The sequence below is a fragment of the Mytilus galloprovincialis genome, chromosome 10 (genome assembly GCF_965363235.1).
Source record: "Mytilus galloprovincialis chromosome 10, xbMytGall1.hap1.1, whole genome shotgun sequence".
In the NCBI taxonomy this organism is placed as follows: Eukaryota; Metazoa; Mollusca; class Bivalvia; order Mytilida; family Mytilidae; genus Mytilus; species Mytilus galloprovincialis.
In genome coordinates, this window is record NC_134847.1 from 22,986,818 (window position 1) to 23,003,921 (window position 17,104).

The following is a 17,104-nucleotide window of genomic DNA, read 5'->3' on the forward strand; positions in this document are numbered from 1 at the left end:
ATAAATCTGTTTTAGAGTTGTCATTGACTCAGACGTATAAATGGATAAATCTGTTGTAGAGTTGTCACTGACTCAGACGTATATATGGATAAATCTGTTGTAAAGTTGTCACTGACTCAGACGTACTTATATATATATATACATCTGAGTCGGTGACAACTCTACAACAGATGATTTATCCATCAGATTTATCCATCGGATCACCAGCAATGATGGTGATACATGGCTGTGTACATAATGTATATACAACTCGTCTATACATCAATTCGAACCCATATATATATGTTTAGACGAATTGTATATAAATTGCGGTTTTTATCCAACGCAATCATGGGTTTGAACGTAGTTTTCAATTTAGACTTGTTTATATACATATATATATACAACTCGTCTAAACATCAACCCAACAATGTTAGATCTATATATATATATATATACAACTCGTCTAAACATCAACCCAACAATGTTAGATCTGTAAATTTGCTTTCGCTATTTTTTTGTTCTTCCCTCGCCGGGATTCGAACCCATGCTACTGAGATATCGTGACGCCAAATCAAATCGCCTGCACTGTAGCCGTCCCGCTAGACCACACGACCACCTGCGCTTCAAAATGAAGCTTTCGGTGGCCGGGTGTTACCTTTCCACGTCAGTTTTAATCTAGCGTCGTACTACAGTACATGATATATATATTATTCAATTTAGAGTTTATATATATATATATATATATATACATCTTCATGCCTTATATATCATGTACTGTAGTACACCGCTAGATTAAAATTGACGAGGAAAGGTAACACACGGCCAGCGAAAGCTCTTTTTTTGAGAGCCCAGGTGGTCGTGTGGTCTAGCGGGACGGCTGCAGTGCAGGCGATTTGGTGTCACGATATCACAGTAGCATGGGTTCGAATCCCGGCGAGGGAAGAACCAAAAATTTGCGAAAGCAAATTTACAGATCTAACATTGTTGGGTTGATGTTTAGACGAGTTGTATATATATATATATATATATATGTTGATGTTTAGACGAGTTGTATATATATATATATATATATATATATATATATGTTGATGTTTAGACGAGTTATATATATATATAGAGGTTTTTTTTTGTGGGACGAAACTCTAAAATTTAGAAATGAAAAACAAAGAAAAAAAAAAGAATTTGTTTTTATGACACACACAGGGACAAGATTTTTAATTAATAAAACTGAAAAAGGAAATGGGGAATGTGTCAAACCGACAACAACCCCACCATAGAGCAGACAACAGCCGAAGGCCACCAATGGGTCTTCAATGTAGCGAGAAACTCCTGTACCCGTAGGCGTCCTTCAGCTGGCCCCTTAAAAAGTATGTATACTAGTACAGTGATAATGGACGTCATACTTAACTCCGAATTATACACAAGAAACTAAAAATTAAAAATCATACAAGACTAACAAAGGCCAGAGGCTCCTGACTTGGGACAGGCGAAAAATTGAGGCGGGGGTTAAACAAGTTTATGAGATCTCAACCCTCCCCCTATACCTCTAGCCCATGGAGAAAAGTAAACGCATAACAATACGCACATTAAAATTCAGTTCAAGAGAAGTCCGAGTCCGATGTCAGAAGATGAAACAAAAGAAAATAAATAAAATGACAATAAAACATAAATAACAACATACTACTAGCAGTTAACTGACATGCCAGCTCCAGACCTCAATTAAACTGATTGAAAGATTATGTCTTCATCATATGAATTTGTTTTTATGACACACACAGGGACAAGATTTTTAATTAAACATGTTTGTATTTTTTGTAACTAACCTTCAATGAAAACAAACATTTCGGGACCTTTTATAGCTGTCGGTCTAAGCGGTATGGGCTTTGCACATTGTTGAAGGCCGTACGGTGACCTATAGTTGTTAATTTCTGTGTCATTCATTTTAGTCTCTTGTGGAGAGTTGTCTCATTGGCAATCATACCACATCTTTTTTTTTATAATTTTGTTCTTTCCATTCTCTTGTGAAACATTAAATTATTTCAAGATATTTAAAATTATATACAACTAATTTAAAATATAAAAAAAAGGTCCTCCACCCGAAAATATTCATTATAATTGGAACATCATTGGAACATCTTCTGTTTTACCGGCACCGCCAGATGAAAGATATAGCATGCAATTACCACCACCACCGCTGCCAGACGACAGATATAGCCATACCAATTCTAACAGAAAATGATCCACAAATCTATCCCAGAAACAGCGTGGCTATGCCGCCCGCTCCCCATAATTTTTATCAAAACTCTGTTATTGAAGATCGAGACTCTATATGTTCCCTTTACCACCGCCACCAGACGTTTCATGATTGGATAATGACGAAGCAATGGAGCCACCTCCTCCACTTGAAATAACTTCAAACATTATCAGACCATCAAATAGGCTAAAAGCAAAGAGGATAAGTACATAAAATTTGTCATGACATCCGATATGGAAACATACGACAATATAGATGGGCGGCGGTATACCAAACTCATAGATTATCCGGGAGTTTCTAATGCACCGTGATAGATCCATGTTTTACTTGCTCGGATACTAATGATTAATAACTATATTTTTGTAACTATTTTCTATTCTCAAAACTACATCTATACATTTATACTACAAATCTACAACTCTCGTTTTTGGCTACACGTGCTGTCCTTATCTATAAAGTCATGAATATTTATTAGCTATGTAGGCGTGTCAAAATCGTATCATACGCGATAATGACCAGCCAGTACACACTGTAATGATTTCATTAACCAGTATTAAAAAGATAAACATAACAACCGCCACCACCACCGCCACCTCCTGTACCAGGATTACCTCCTCAAACAAATGAATCCGTTACGAGTAATGCACCTACTACTACTGAATCTGTACCCGCAGCAGGAGTGGTCACAGAAAATTCTCTACTCGCAAGTCAGTATGGTTTAATGGTTCCTGATATTCTAGATTTAGAAAGGCTTCGTATTTTGATTGTTGTTGGTTTTTTTTAGTCATGGCAGATATCTATGTCATATATCTGTCCCAGTATTAGGGGACGACTATTTGATATTCGGGAGGGGGACAGGAGGATTTTGAAAATAAATAACTCAGCCTTGAAAATAAAAAAAATAAATGGTCTGTTCTGTGGTAATTTGATAATAAATAATCTGACTTACAAATTATAGAAAATAAATAACCCAGCAGGTCTTTTTATCCATTTTATAAATGCTATTCAAAAGTATGAGATGGCACCAGATTCTTCATAAAATTCATCTTTTTTCAAAAAAAAAATTGGGGAAACACTTTCCAAATCTTTTAATTATAAAAGAATAAATATTATTCGAATGTCTGAAAATAGGTTTCATTTAACTTTTTTACTATTATATTGCCTCTGTAACACTTACCAAACTTTTATTACAGGCCGTTACTACATTGAGGCAATTGCCTCATGTAAGAAATTTCAAAACCTAAAGTTTGTTTCTACCCATGCAGTATATCAAATTGTTTTCACAGCGATTGTCTTGCAAGACGAAAGTTCTGTCCTCGGACGTAGCCCCTGTTTTTTCATGGTCCGTGTTTCTTATTTATTTTTAGCTCACCTGGCCCAAAGGGCCTAGTGAGCTTTTCCCATCACTTTGCGTCCGGCGTCCGGCGTCGTCCGTCGTCGTCCGTCGTCGTCCGTCGTCCGTCGTCGTCCGTCGTCGTCCGTCGTTGTCCGTCATCCGTCGTCGTCCGTCGTCCGTCGTCGTCGTCGTTAACTTTTACAAAAATCTTCTCCTCTGAAACTACTGGTCCAAATTAAACCAAACTTGGCCACAAACATCATTGGGGTATCTAGTTTAAAAAATGTGTCCGGTGAACCGGCCAACCAACCAAGATGGCCGCCATGGCTAAAAATAGAACATAGGGGTAAAATGCAGTTTTTAGCTTATAACTCAAAAACCAAAGCATTTAGAGCAAATCTGACAGGGTAAAATTGTTTATCAGGTCAAGATCTATCTGCCCTGAAATTTTCAGATGAATCGAACAACTCGTTGTTGGGTTGTTGCCCCAAAATTGGTAATTTTAAGGAAATTTTACTGTTTTTGGTTATTATCTTGAATATTATTATAGATAGAGATAAACTGCAAACAGCAATAATGTTCAGCAAAGTAAGATTTACAAATAAGTCAAATGACCGAAATGGTCAGTTGACCCCTTTAGGAGTTATTGCCCTTTATAGTCAATTTTTAACCATTTTTCGTAAATCTTAGTAATCTTTTACAAAAATCTTCTCCTCTGAAACTACTGGTCCAAATTAATCCAAACTTGGCCACAATCATCTTTGGGGTATATAGTTTAAAAAATGTGTCCGGTGACCCGGCCATCCAACCAAGATGGCCGCCATGGCTAAAAATAAAACATAGGGGTAAAATGCAGTTTTTGGCTTATAACTCAAAAACCAAAGCATTTAGAGCAAATCTGACAATGGGTAAAATTGTTTATCAGGTCAAGATCTATCTGCCCAGAAATTTTCAGATGAATCAGACAATCCGTTGTTGGGTTGCTGCCCCTAAATTGGTAATTTTAAGGAAATTTTACTGTTTTGGGTTATTATCTTGAATATTATTATAGATAGAGATAAAAGAGGGACGAAAGATACGAAAGGGACAGTCAAACTCATAAATCTAAAACAAACTGACAACGCCATGGCTAAAAATGAAAAAGACAAACAGAAAAACAATAGTACACATGACACAACATATAAAACAAAAGAATAAACAACACGAACCCCACCAAAAACTAGGGGTGATCTCAGGTGCTCCGGAAGGGTAAGCAGATCCTGCTCCACATGTGGCACCCGATAAACTGTAAACAGCAATAATGTTCAGCAAAGTAAGATTCACAAATAAGTCAACATGACCGAAATGGTCAGTTGACCTCCTAAGGAGTTATTGTCCTTTATAGTCAATTTTTAACAATTTTTATAAAATTTGTAAATATTTACTAACATTTTCCACTGAAACTACTGGGCCAAGTTCATTATAGATAGAGATAACTGTAAGCAGCAAGAATGTTCAGTAAAGTAAGACGTACAAACACATCACCATCACCAAAACACAATTTTGTCATGAATCCATCTGCTTCCTTTGTTTAATATTCACATAGACCAAGGTGAGCGACACAGGCTCTTTAGAGCCTCTATTTAGTTTTCAGTGTTATTTGTCTTATTGTTTGTCGTTTCTTGTTTAATCTGTTCTTAGTACTCCTTTCCGAAAAGATAGAGAAAATTTCTGGATAAGGGAACTAGGTACTGCAATGCCATATACACGGTGGGTATGGTTGTCCTGCGAGAGAACGTTCTGTGCTGGTGATTCGGTCCTGACGGGTGCTGGTGATCAATGAAAAAATGTAAACAAAGACGAAAATGATGATTTTTGACGTTTTCACTCATAAAAAATGGAAGAAAACAGTTGAGATGTTTCAATTTTGTTTCTTATGGGTTCATATGTAAACCATTAAAAAGTTGACCCTCTAAACTGTTTCAGTAAGCGTAACACAAAAATGCTCATTTTCAGAAAATCTAGAACTGAAAAAATAAAACAAAAATGATCATAGAGTCCGCTTTCTATACCGCAATCAACATGACAAAACTATTTTGTGAAAAAACATTGCAATTTATTAAAATTTAGCATTTTCTCAATTTATTCATGTCCTGATACTGTGCTGGTGGGTCCTGTCATTGTGCTGGTGGGTCCTGATACGGTGCTGGTGATTTTGGATAAGAAGTTGGTTATATTTGAAACAAATGTCACAAAATCAATAAAATTGGGCAGATAACTGTTGTCAATAGGATCTATGACTCCTATATTAGCTCTTGTGCATCCATTTGGCTGTTTAATATGTGTTTTCAAATGATCGTAACTTGTATTACATAATTACATAAAAGGGCACCATCTTTCGTCCAATATCAGATAACAATATATAGTATCTAAAATAAGAATAGTTTTATTAAGATATCAAATGCCCCTTACATTGATGCTTCAACAATGATCAAAGCCAATGCCGCATAGACATGTTTGTTAGTGCTCCACATACCCCTCCCCACTTCCACCCAACCAACCCTCCTCATTTCCTCCTTCATTGTTACAGTGGTATACCAACACGACAATTTATCACATAAAATAATAACACAAAGACACACATTATTGAACAACGAATGCTCGCAGGTACTGAAAGCTACTAGTTCAAAGTCGCATTTTCAACTAATAGATAAACCATGTTCTCATATACAAAAATTCCAATCGTGTCGATTAAAAAAGTCTCAAAACTTAAGTTCACATTTTAATGTTTGATGAAGCAGAACTTTAAAAGTTTTTTTGGCGAAAGACTTCTTTGCATTATATAGTACAGCTCTTCTATAAAAGCATACAAAAAAAACTTTGATTGACTTGCTTGCTATGTTTGCTTGGATGTTTTCAAACAATAGGTAGGCGGAGTTTCAATACATACTGGGATTTGATTGGACAAATACAAACTGACAGGAATTGAAGTTAATGTTTATTGTCCAAACAAATTGTAATATATAGTAAACAGACTACTTACCTGTCGTTTACATGGTTTGCTTTGCATATATTTATAGAAAAGCTGTAAATTCTAAAAAAAAAATTCTTGTTGTCGTAGATGGTTAAATCCTCAACAAAATCTCAATAACTTTGTTGGAACGAATAAAGGCTTTAAATCAAATTTTCGTGGACTTTTTAGCTTCCACCCTGACAAGGCATGTTAGCTGTTCGTTTGCTGTTGCACCTGACGCACGGAAACTTTCACATTTCCATCTTCTTTTCTGAAATATTTTTCCCAGCTCATACTTGACAGGATTGTCATCCTAGTAAAAGGTGTAACCAATGAATTGAATACAAGTTAAAAATTCCTCAATACTATATAATTCATTTTAAGTGTCAATTTGTTCGAAAAAAATCGAAAAGAAGAGAGTTTTTTTAATGTCATGATTATCTGTCGCTTTCTAGATCTATGCTTAGCATTTATTTCAGATGACATGGACTCCTCACCCTGGTGACCCTACTGCCTTTCATAGCTTTATCCGTATACATATATTAATAGATAAACAAAAGGCTGCAACTGGTATTTTTGTATTTAAAATGATTCGTTGTAACGAGAATATTTGTGGTGAATGGAAACTGTGAGGGTCAAAATCTTAAATTGCTTATAAATGTTGCTGGACCCAGTTTCGTTATCTGATCTGAATTTTCTGAAAGGTGCAAGGTAGATAGACATTGGCCTTTTGATTTTTTTTACTCGGTAGTTTTTGCCCTAATTGCTTGAACTTTTGCAATATTAAAGCCGATTTCAATGAGTGTATAGACAAAGGGAATATCTTTGGTTATCTTGCTTGCTGAACAGAAAAGTCATTGTTAGGTTATGTAAACTTTACGAGCAGACTAGTCGGACAAATGACACATCTTTCTGTATGTAGGACCAGGCTACTTCGAAAGGAGGGTAGTATACCTTACCTAACAATGACTTCACGGTTTAGCTAACAAGTAAGCTAACCATAGATATTACCTTTGCCTACATACTCAATGGAATCGGCTGTAACTAAAAACTCAAATACATTTTAACAGACAGTGGTCATGTTTGTTTATGAATATTGTTTTTCCTAGATTCACTCTTGAAAAATCATTTGGTAACATTTGGTCAAGTAATTTCAGAAAAGATCTTTTTGTAATTGCGGACGCCAAGACAATACATGAACCTCACACGATCCCTCGACACAGGTGAGCTTATATATGATCTTATAGCGATTGGGGTTGATAACCAGTTGAAAGTAAGCCAGTTTTTTGTGTGTGTAGATTTGTATTGTTTTAAACTGTTATGACCTTTTAAAGTTAAATGTAGGTGTTTAATCTAAGAATTTCTTTTTTAAACTTATATACTTGTTTTATACTCAATTGGTAGTATGAAGCTACGAGATATTTTAAATATTTGAAATTGAAAGCACAATTAACAAAGCAAACGGTAGTGTCAAATACTTTTAAATAGATCTTTAAGGATAATGTACCCTTGTGTTGATCCCATGCTAAACATAACAAAATTATCTGTACAAAGGTTATCTCGTCTTCATTCTCTGACATATTCTAGTCTGCCCTTTCATAAAATAGTGAATTTTTTTTAGTGTTCTATCGAACTTTCGAAAAAAAAAAATACCTGATAACCGTTCAGACAAAAAAAATATGTTGAAAAAATCTTACAGATACAGTAAGTGATTCTTAATAGCTATACGATACATTTTTCTTTTAAAATACAACTTTTAAATCTTACGAGAAACTATTCCAAGCTAAAACTTTCACTGTAACCTCGCTCTAACTTATCCCCCATCCCCCCCAAAAAAAACAAACAAACAAACCCGCAATACTATTGTCATTCTTATAGTCAGCACTAAATTGTTCACAAACAAATGTGTTTTAAGCTGCTAAAGACATATGATTCAAACGCTCAAAAAGTCCTTTGTTCTATATTTTTGCTCTCCATTTTTAAGCAAAACCTTTTACATTTTTATTTTATGGGTTATTGTTGAAGGTAGTACGATGACGTATGGTTGTTAACACATACTTCCTTTGGTTTCTTATGGAAATTTGTCCATTGACAACAAATATACCACATCATCTACTTTATATAAGTATATAAGAATTACAACGTATTTTGGTGATCTTGCAAAATCAGTGGCGGATGCAGGAATTTTCGAAAGGGGGGGTGCTAGCCCAGGGCAAAGGGGGGGTGCAGGGGTGTAAAACATATGTCCCGATTCAAATGCATTGATCGGCCAAAATAAAGGGGGGGGTGCGCACCCCCGGAACCCCCCCCCCCCTCTGGATCCGCCACTGAAAATGATCGTTATCCCGAAAATCGTAAACATATTTTCTTATCATAAAAGGGGGCAAGAAGGGTTCCATTAACAGGCCAATAAATAAGATTACAGTTGATTTAAAAAAATTTTTAACAAGAATGTGTCCAAAGTACACGGATGCCCCACTCGCACTATTATTTTCCATGTTCAATGGACCATGAAATTGGATAAAAAATATAATTAGGCATTAAAATTAGAAAGATAATATCATAGAGAACATGTGTACTAAGTTTCAAGTTGATTGGACTTCAACTTCATCAAAAACTACCTTGACCAAAAACTTTAACCTGAAACATGCACTGTCATTTTCTATGTTCAGTGGACCATGAAATTGGGGTCAAAAGTTTAATTTGGCTTTAAAATTAGAAAGATCATATCATAAGGAACATGTGTACTAAGTTTCAAGTTGATTGGACTTCAACTTCATCAAAAACTACCTTGACCAAAAACTTTAACCTGAAGCGGGACAGACGGACGAACAGACAGACAGACGGACGAACGGACGCACAGACCAGAAAACATAATGCCCTTCTACTATCGTAGGTGGGGCATAAAAATAGGGCTATTTTTTCTCTCATAATAACAGTAAACAGATTCACAACAATGTCAATTTCAAGAAAGCAGACAACAGTTAATAAGCCAATAACAGTATCAATGATCTTGAATATATGCCACTTTTAACTAAAATATAAAGGCACAGAACCAGGACATAGGAGCACAGAACCAGGACCGTTTTTAGCTCACCTGGCCCGAAGGGCCAAGTGAGCTATTCCCATCACTTTGCGTCCGGCGTCCGTCGTCGTCGTCCGTCGTCGTCCGTCGTCCGTCGTCCGTCGTCGTTAACTTTTACAAAAATCTTCTCCTCTGAAACTACTGGGCCAAATTTAACCAAACTTGACCAAAATCATCATTGGAGTATCTAGTTTAAAAAATGTGTGGGGTGACCCGGCCAACCAACCAAGATGGCCGCCACGGCTAAAAATAGAACATAGGGGTAAAATGCAGTTTTTGGCTTATAACTCAAAAACCAAAGCATTTAGAGCAAATCTGACATGGGGTAAATATGTTTATCAGGTCAAGATCTATCTGCCCTGAAATTTTCAGATGAATCGGTCAACCTGTTGTTGGGTTGCTGCCCCTGAATTGGTCATTTTGAGGAAATTTTGCTGTTTTTGGTTATTATCTTGAATATTATTATAGATAGAGATAAGCTGTAAACAGCAATAATGTTTGGCAAAGTTAGATTTACAAGTAAGTCAACATGACCGAAATGGTCAGTTGACCCCTTTAGGAGTTATTGCCCTTTATAGTCAATTTTTAACCATTTTTCATAAATCTAAGTAATCTTTTACAAAAATCTTCTCCTCTGAAACTACTGGGCCAAATTAATCCAAACTTGGCCACAATCATCTTTGGGGTATCTAGTTTAAAAAATGTGTGGCGTGACCCGGTCAACCAACCAAGATGGCCGCCACGGCTAAAAATAGAACATAGGGGTAAAATGCAGTTTTTGGCTTATAACTCAAAAACCAAAGCATTTAGAGCAAATCTGATGGGGATAAAAATGTTTATCAGGTCAAGATCTATCTGCCCTGAAATTTTCAGATGAATCGGTCAACCTGTTGTTGGGTTGCTGCCCCTGAATTGGTAATTTTGAGGAAATTTTGCTGTTTTTGGTTATTATCTTGAATATTATTATAGATAGAGATAAACTGTAAACAGCAATAATGTTCAGCAAAGTAAGATTTACAAATAAGTCAACATCACGGAAATGGTCAGTTGACCCCTTTAGGAGTTATTGCCCTTTATAGTCAATTTTTAACCATTTTTCGTAAATCTTAGTTATCTTTTACAAAAATCTTCTCCTCTGAAACTACAGAGCCAAATTAATTCAAACTTGGCCACAATCATCTTTGAGGTACCTTGTTTGAAAAATGTGTCCGATGACCTGGCCATCCAACCAAGATGGCCACCACGGCTAAAAATAGAACAGGGGTAAAATGTAGTTTTTTGCTTACAACTCTGAAACCAAATCATTTAGAGGAAATCTGACAAGGAGTTTAATTGTTAATCAAGTCAATATATATCTGCCCTGAAATATTCAAATGAATTGGACAACCTGTTGTTGGGTTGCTGCCCTCCAATTGGTAATTTTTAAAGAAATTTTGCTGTTTTTGGTTATTATCTTGAATACTATTATAGATAGCGATAAACTGTAAACAGCGATAATGTTCATCAAAGTAAGATCTACAAATAAGTCCACATGACCTAAATGGTCAATTGACCCCTTAAGGAGTTATTGCCCTTTATAGTCAATTTTTAACAATTTTCATTAATTTGGTAAATTTATGTAAATTTTTACCAAATATTTTTCTCTGTTACTAATGGGCAAAGTTCATTATAGATATAATTGTAAGAAGCAAGAATGTTCAGTAAAGTAAGAACTTCAAACACATCACCATCACCAAAATACAATTTTGTCATGAATCCATTTGTGTCCTTTGTTAAATATGCACATAGACCAAGGTGAGCGACACAGGCTCTTTAGAGCCTCTAGTTCTTATCACCAGCACAGCGTCAGGACAATTCCGTTTAAGGAACTTGCACGACTTTTGCAATATAATATTGTTGTAATATACTTTGCATGGTACTTATGACGCATCAGAGAAAAATTAAGCAACAAAACAGTCGTTTTATTGCCGTCCTGATACAATGTAAACCAGGGGCGTAGCTAGAAAGAAACGATGTGGAAGCAACTACCGCCGAGCGGAGCGAGGCAACAAATTAAAGGAGGAGCTATATGTAGATAAAAATTTATGAATGTAAAACTATTAATAAATCTTCCGCTGAAGATAGTAATACATAAACAACACATATTTGTGATACAGAATTTACTCAAAATTGTCCAAAATCTGCTATTCGGGTCTGGGCAGAAACAAACTTCTCTATTACTTTGTCAACATTCACACTGAAATCCCGATGAATATGCAGTAATGCTATGTAACTTTCGTTGTTCATTGTTGATCGTACATTTGTTTTCAATTACATACGTAGTACCGTGACTGATAGATCTCAGGGCCATCATGGCATGGTAGCACTCGCGAGATGTTATAAACCAGTGTACGTTTTCGGCATCGAGCGACCTCCCAATTGAATTCGACAAAATTACATGCTAGGTCAGTTTCGTATGTTTCAGACAATATTGAGATTTGTTCGTTTGTGATATTTCCTACAACACAATGAAGCAGATACAGCACAAAGAAGCGATTTTCTGATAACTTGACGCGACTCCACTCTCCAGTTGCCTTATCATATGGTCTATGAACGCAAAAAATAATGAGACTTTCCAATAATGTTTTGGCGTGGTTGCAGGGAGATTGGCTCCGGTAGTCTGTCAACCACATCGCCTCGGCATATTTTCAATGATATCGAAGGGATCTGATAATTCTAATACCGATTGGTACATCTCATTCCAAACTGATGAACTGTACACTGTAAAATTTGCACTAAAACTACATAAAAAAATTATCTTAGACTGAGTATTACAAATTCAAAAGTAAAAATCTTGTAAAAGATACAAGTAACCTTCCGATTTTGTCATAATCTCAAAAAAAAAAAATATTTTGAAACCAAATGTCGTTATTTAATGATATTTCATCAATTAAAAAAAGTGACAACATAGGTGTTTCCTTTAACATTCAATTTATAAATTTTTATTTTGCCATTTCTTTTTTTGCATGCCGAATCAATGTGCACGCAACTTCGGAGCTACGATCTTTTTCTGAATGAACAGCTTCATCAAAACTTGTAACTAGGTTGTCAAACTAATATCCGGGATAGACGGAAAAGACACCAACAGTCTCCGATTCCGATTGACCAACTCATCTATCTCTCTTCTGCTTTTTTTTTTTTTTTTTTGGTGTGTGAAAACGACATGGATGCACGTGCTGTCGTGCCTCCGGGTAGCTACGCCCCTGTAAACAAACCCACCAGCACAGAATCAGGACCCACCAGCACCTGACAGGACCAAATCACCAGCATAGAACGTTCTCTCGCAGGACAACTATACCCACCGTGATATAGTTGCAATGATAATGTCAAAGGAGTAGGAAATTTGTCAAGTCCAGCCTGCAGTGATGTTAATGTAATGAGTTTATTTAATACTACCTTACGAAACCAACGTAGTCATGGACAAAAACGTTACCATCGGCCTAATGTAAAAAAGTCTTCCAAATCGAGATCGGCCTCTGGAAGCTTTGATGACCTTCTTTCTCATCTACATCATCCGTTGGGGTTACATTACATTAGAACTATTCTTTTTTCACTGCCGGTTAATTTTTTAAAATGTTTGAGAGATTATGCACTTGACAAAGTAGGCACCAATACATGTTCTCCAATATACAGACTTGTCAGTATAATTTGTGATGTAGCTCTTTTCCGTCTCTTTAAACCAGTAAGATCGGAACCTTTACATGAGGAAAAGAGGAAATTCCTTCCTGTTCACTTTACCAATAGAGGAATAGATGCAATCAACATCAGCAATGTTCTACATCACAAGGAGGTAACATCTAAAATTCCAATTTATTTTTAAAATCAGTCTGTTCCTATTGTATCCTACAGTTACACCAAAACCATTGCACCCAAAATATTTAACTATAAACAAGCATTACAGGACTTTGATTTAGAACAATGCCTAAAAAAACCTCTGACATGTGACTGTTCCCACTCGCCTTACAATTACAGCCCCTCTGGTCATGTTGTTACTGGGGATCTAAACATAATTCAACATGGAAATCTCCGAAAGGTGATTTCTCGTGGTCCTAAGTTTAGAGAACCCCAACACATCAATTGGAACCATAACTTCAAAATAATTATGGATTCCATTGAGAACTACGCCAGAGCATGGGCTAAGCGAGAAGATGTTCAACTGGACACTTTGTCAGAATAGGTCAAAACAATCAGGTCTCTGATAAAACGTCGCATTCATAAGTTGAAAAACTGTGTGAATGATCGACCTAAGTCCATTTTCAGTGACAAAGAGGCTGTAAAATGTCTATCATTTCTTCAAGATAAGTATGTTGTTGTTCCTGCGGACAAAGCTTCAAATAATATTGTCTTTATATGTAAATCGTATTACTACGAGTGTCTTATAAAAGAATTAGGAATAAATGAGCACTCAAGTAATCCCACATACAAAAACATATCATTTGACAAGGATGAGATTTTGGCGAATCATAAGTCCTTCATGGCTTCTATGAACATTGCATTGAACAATAAATCGGAGGACTTACCTTGTTTGTATTGGATACCTAAACTTCACAAAATTCCGTACAAACAACGGTACATTGCCGGCTCATCTGCTTGTTCTACTAAAGAATTGTCTATTAGATTGACTAAAATTCTGTCCGCAGTTAAAGAGGGTCTTCAGATATACTGTGAAACTGTTTACTCACGTAGTGGTATTAACCATATGTGGATTCTTAAAAACTCTAAAGAACTTCTGGATAATTTTAAATCTCGGTCTTTTTCTGAAATTAGTTCTATCAAAACTTTTGATTTTTCAACCTTGTATACAACCATTCGCCATGTGAAATTGAAAAACCGTCTAAAAGAAATAATCCACAATGCTTTTCATCATAAAAATGGTAGCATACGCTATAAATTTATCACTTTGGGATACCATAAGGCATATGTTGTTAATAAGGAACAAAAGGGTAAAACATACAACACAGAGGAACAAGTGATCAGTATGCTGGAGTTTCTTATTGACAACATATTTTTTGAATTTGGAGGTAGACTTTTTCAACAAATTGTCGGCATTCCTATGGGAACGAACTGCCGACCTCTTCTTATTTTCATATGAATTGGAGTTCCTTCAGACACTTGTCAAAAACAAGAAGATCAAAGAAGCCAGGTTATTTAATTTCACTTTCAGATATATTGGTGATGTTCTTTCCATTAACAATCCGAACTTTTCTGATTGGGTTCCATTAATATACCCACCAGAACTAGAAATTAAAGAGACCACAGACACGGCTTCCTCCGCTTCATTTTTAGACTTATACCTCGAATTTGACATACACAGTCATCTCAGTACCAGAATCTATGACAAACGAGACGATTTTAATTTTGAAATTATCAATTTCCCCCACCTTAGTAGTAATATACCAACTTCACCTGCATATGGAATATACATTTCCCAACTTATTAGGTATTCAAGAGCTTGCAGCTCCTATTCAGACTTTGTAAAACGTCACCAGTGTCTGAGCAGAAAGTTGATGAACCAGGGTTATGTCAAAGAACGTCTCGTCCCTTTTCTAAAAAAGTTCATCGGAAGATACCCAGAACTTGTTGATAAATATTCCGTATCAACTTCACAAATAATACAAGATGGTCTTGAAGTATAGATTTTGCGTACTGACGTTGGTTATCATCTTAATAACGTGCAATAGTATTATTTTATTTGTCTTTATTAATATTACTTGTACTGTTAAGTCAGTTTTTTGAGATATTCTTTTGAAGTGACTCTGTGGTTATGTAAAACATCATACTTTGAACGACAAAATTATTTCATTTATTAATATTACTTTTACTTGTGGATCTTGACATACTATGAATGACAAAACTATTTTATTCAATAATACTACTTTTTCTGTTAAGTCTGTTTTTTATGATATACATTTGACGTGAAACTGTACTTATGTATCCCGTCATACTTTGAACCACACAATTATTTTATTAATTATTATTACTTTTACTGTTAAATCTGTTTTCTGTTATATCTACTTAACGTGACTCTGCATTTATGTATGCCGTCATACTTTGAACGACAAAATTATTTTCATGTCTACCTGTGCGAATTTCAAACGCGCAATTTTACACCAGTACTGAAAACCTTCTATCCTTTATGGGTAGACTTTACATAGATAAATTAAGTCGTACAAGAAAAACAAAATGAGTATGTTAAATTTGATGTATTCCTTTTTGTGCTTCTTCGTTACATTTGTTGTTTTTAAAGTGATATTAAGACGAGAACACAATATTGACTGCTGTACCCCTATTTTTGACATTTTTTACTCTGAGTATGTTTGTTTTGTTCATGCATCGTTGACAATGTAATGGAATTTGATATGACTGTCATACAAGTGAGCTGTTTAGCTAGCTATAAAACCAGGTTCAATCCACCATTTTCTACATTAGAGAATGCCTGTACCAAGTCAGGAATATGACAGTTGTTATCCATTCGTTTGATGTGTTTGGACTTTTGATTTTGGATTTTCCTTTTTGAATTTTCCTCGGAGTTCAGTATTTTTGTGTTTTTACTTTTTTCCCGGGTTTGTCTTTTGTTCATTGATTGCTCTTCTGTATTCTCTTAGTGATGCATTCCTTTTGTAATTTAGTAATTTTGTTTTAAACTTGATCATGAGTTTTATTTCATTTAAGACTTTTTACATGTAGCTAATTGTTACAACTTAACTTATACCTTAAATTGTATCCCAGTTAGGAGCTTAATCAAGTTGTAATTGAAATGTGTTATAAAAACTTACTTAGTTATATCAATGATATCCAGCCCCTCTTGACTTAATTTGGAAAAAAAAACATATAATTTACAGGTATAAAAGATTAAAATTCTGCAAGACGAAACATAAAAAAAACATAACAAGAAAACAGCAGCCACATACTTAACTATGTGGATTACATTTTTGCTTTAACCTACATATTTGTCTTTTGATGTTGTGCCTAAAATCTAAAGTCTTACATTATATCTATACATTTTGCTTTCAGACCAAAATATAGTAAAAAAAATATTAAAACAGAACTTGCGTTTTTAGATTAAGAAAGGGTCTGACTGGGAAACGCCCAGAAAGCATGATTTTGCCTCATTTGTTCTGTAGCTTCTTGTTGCCTTCAGCAGCTGACAATCCCTTCGTAATTTTTTTTTACCCGCTTCGCTCGGCATAAAAATGTTTTGCAATACTTTTAAAAGCAGCAGGGCCAAAAATTACCTTCCCTATAAGGGGAGGCACCAATTTGCGTACTTAAAATGAAATGCCCCCTGAAGTTGAATATTTTTTTTATGGTTTATCAGGTTTTTTGGCTGTCCAAATAGAGCTATTTTACTTCATTTCAGAGACACAATTTTCAAACCTTAAAATGAAAATGCACACTGAACAAAACTTTAATTAT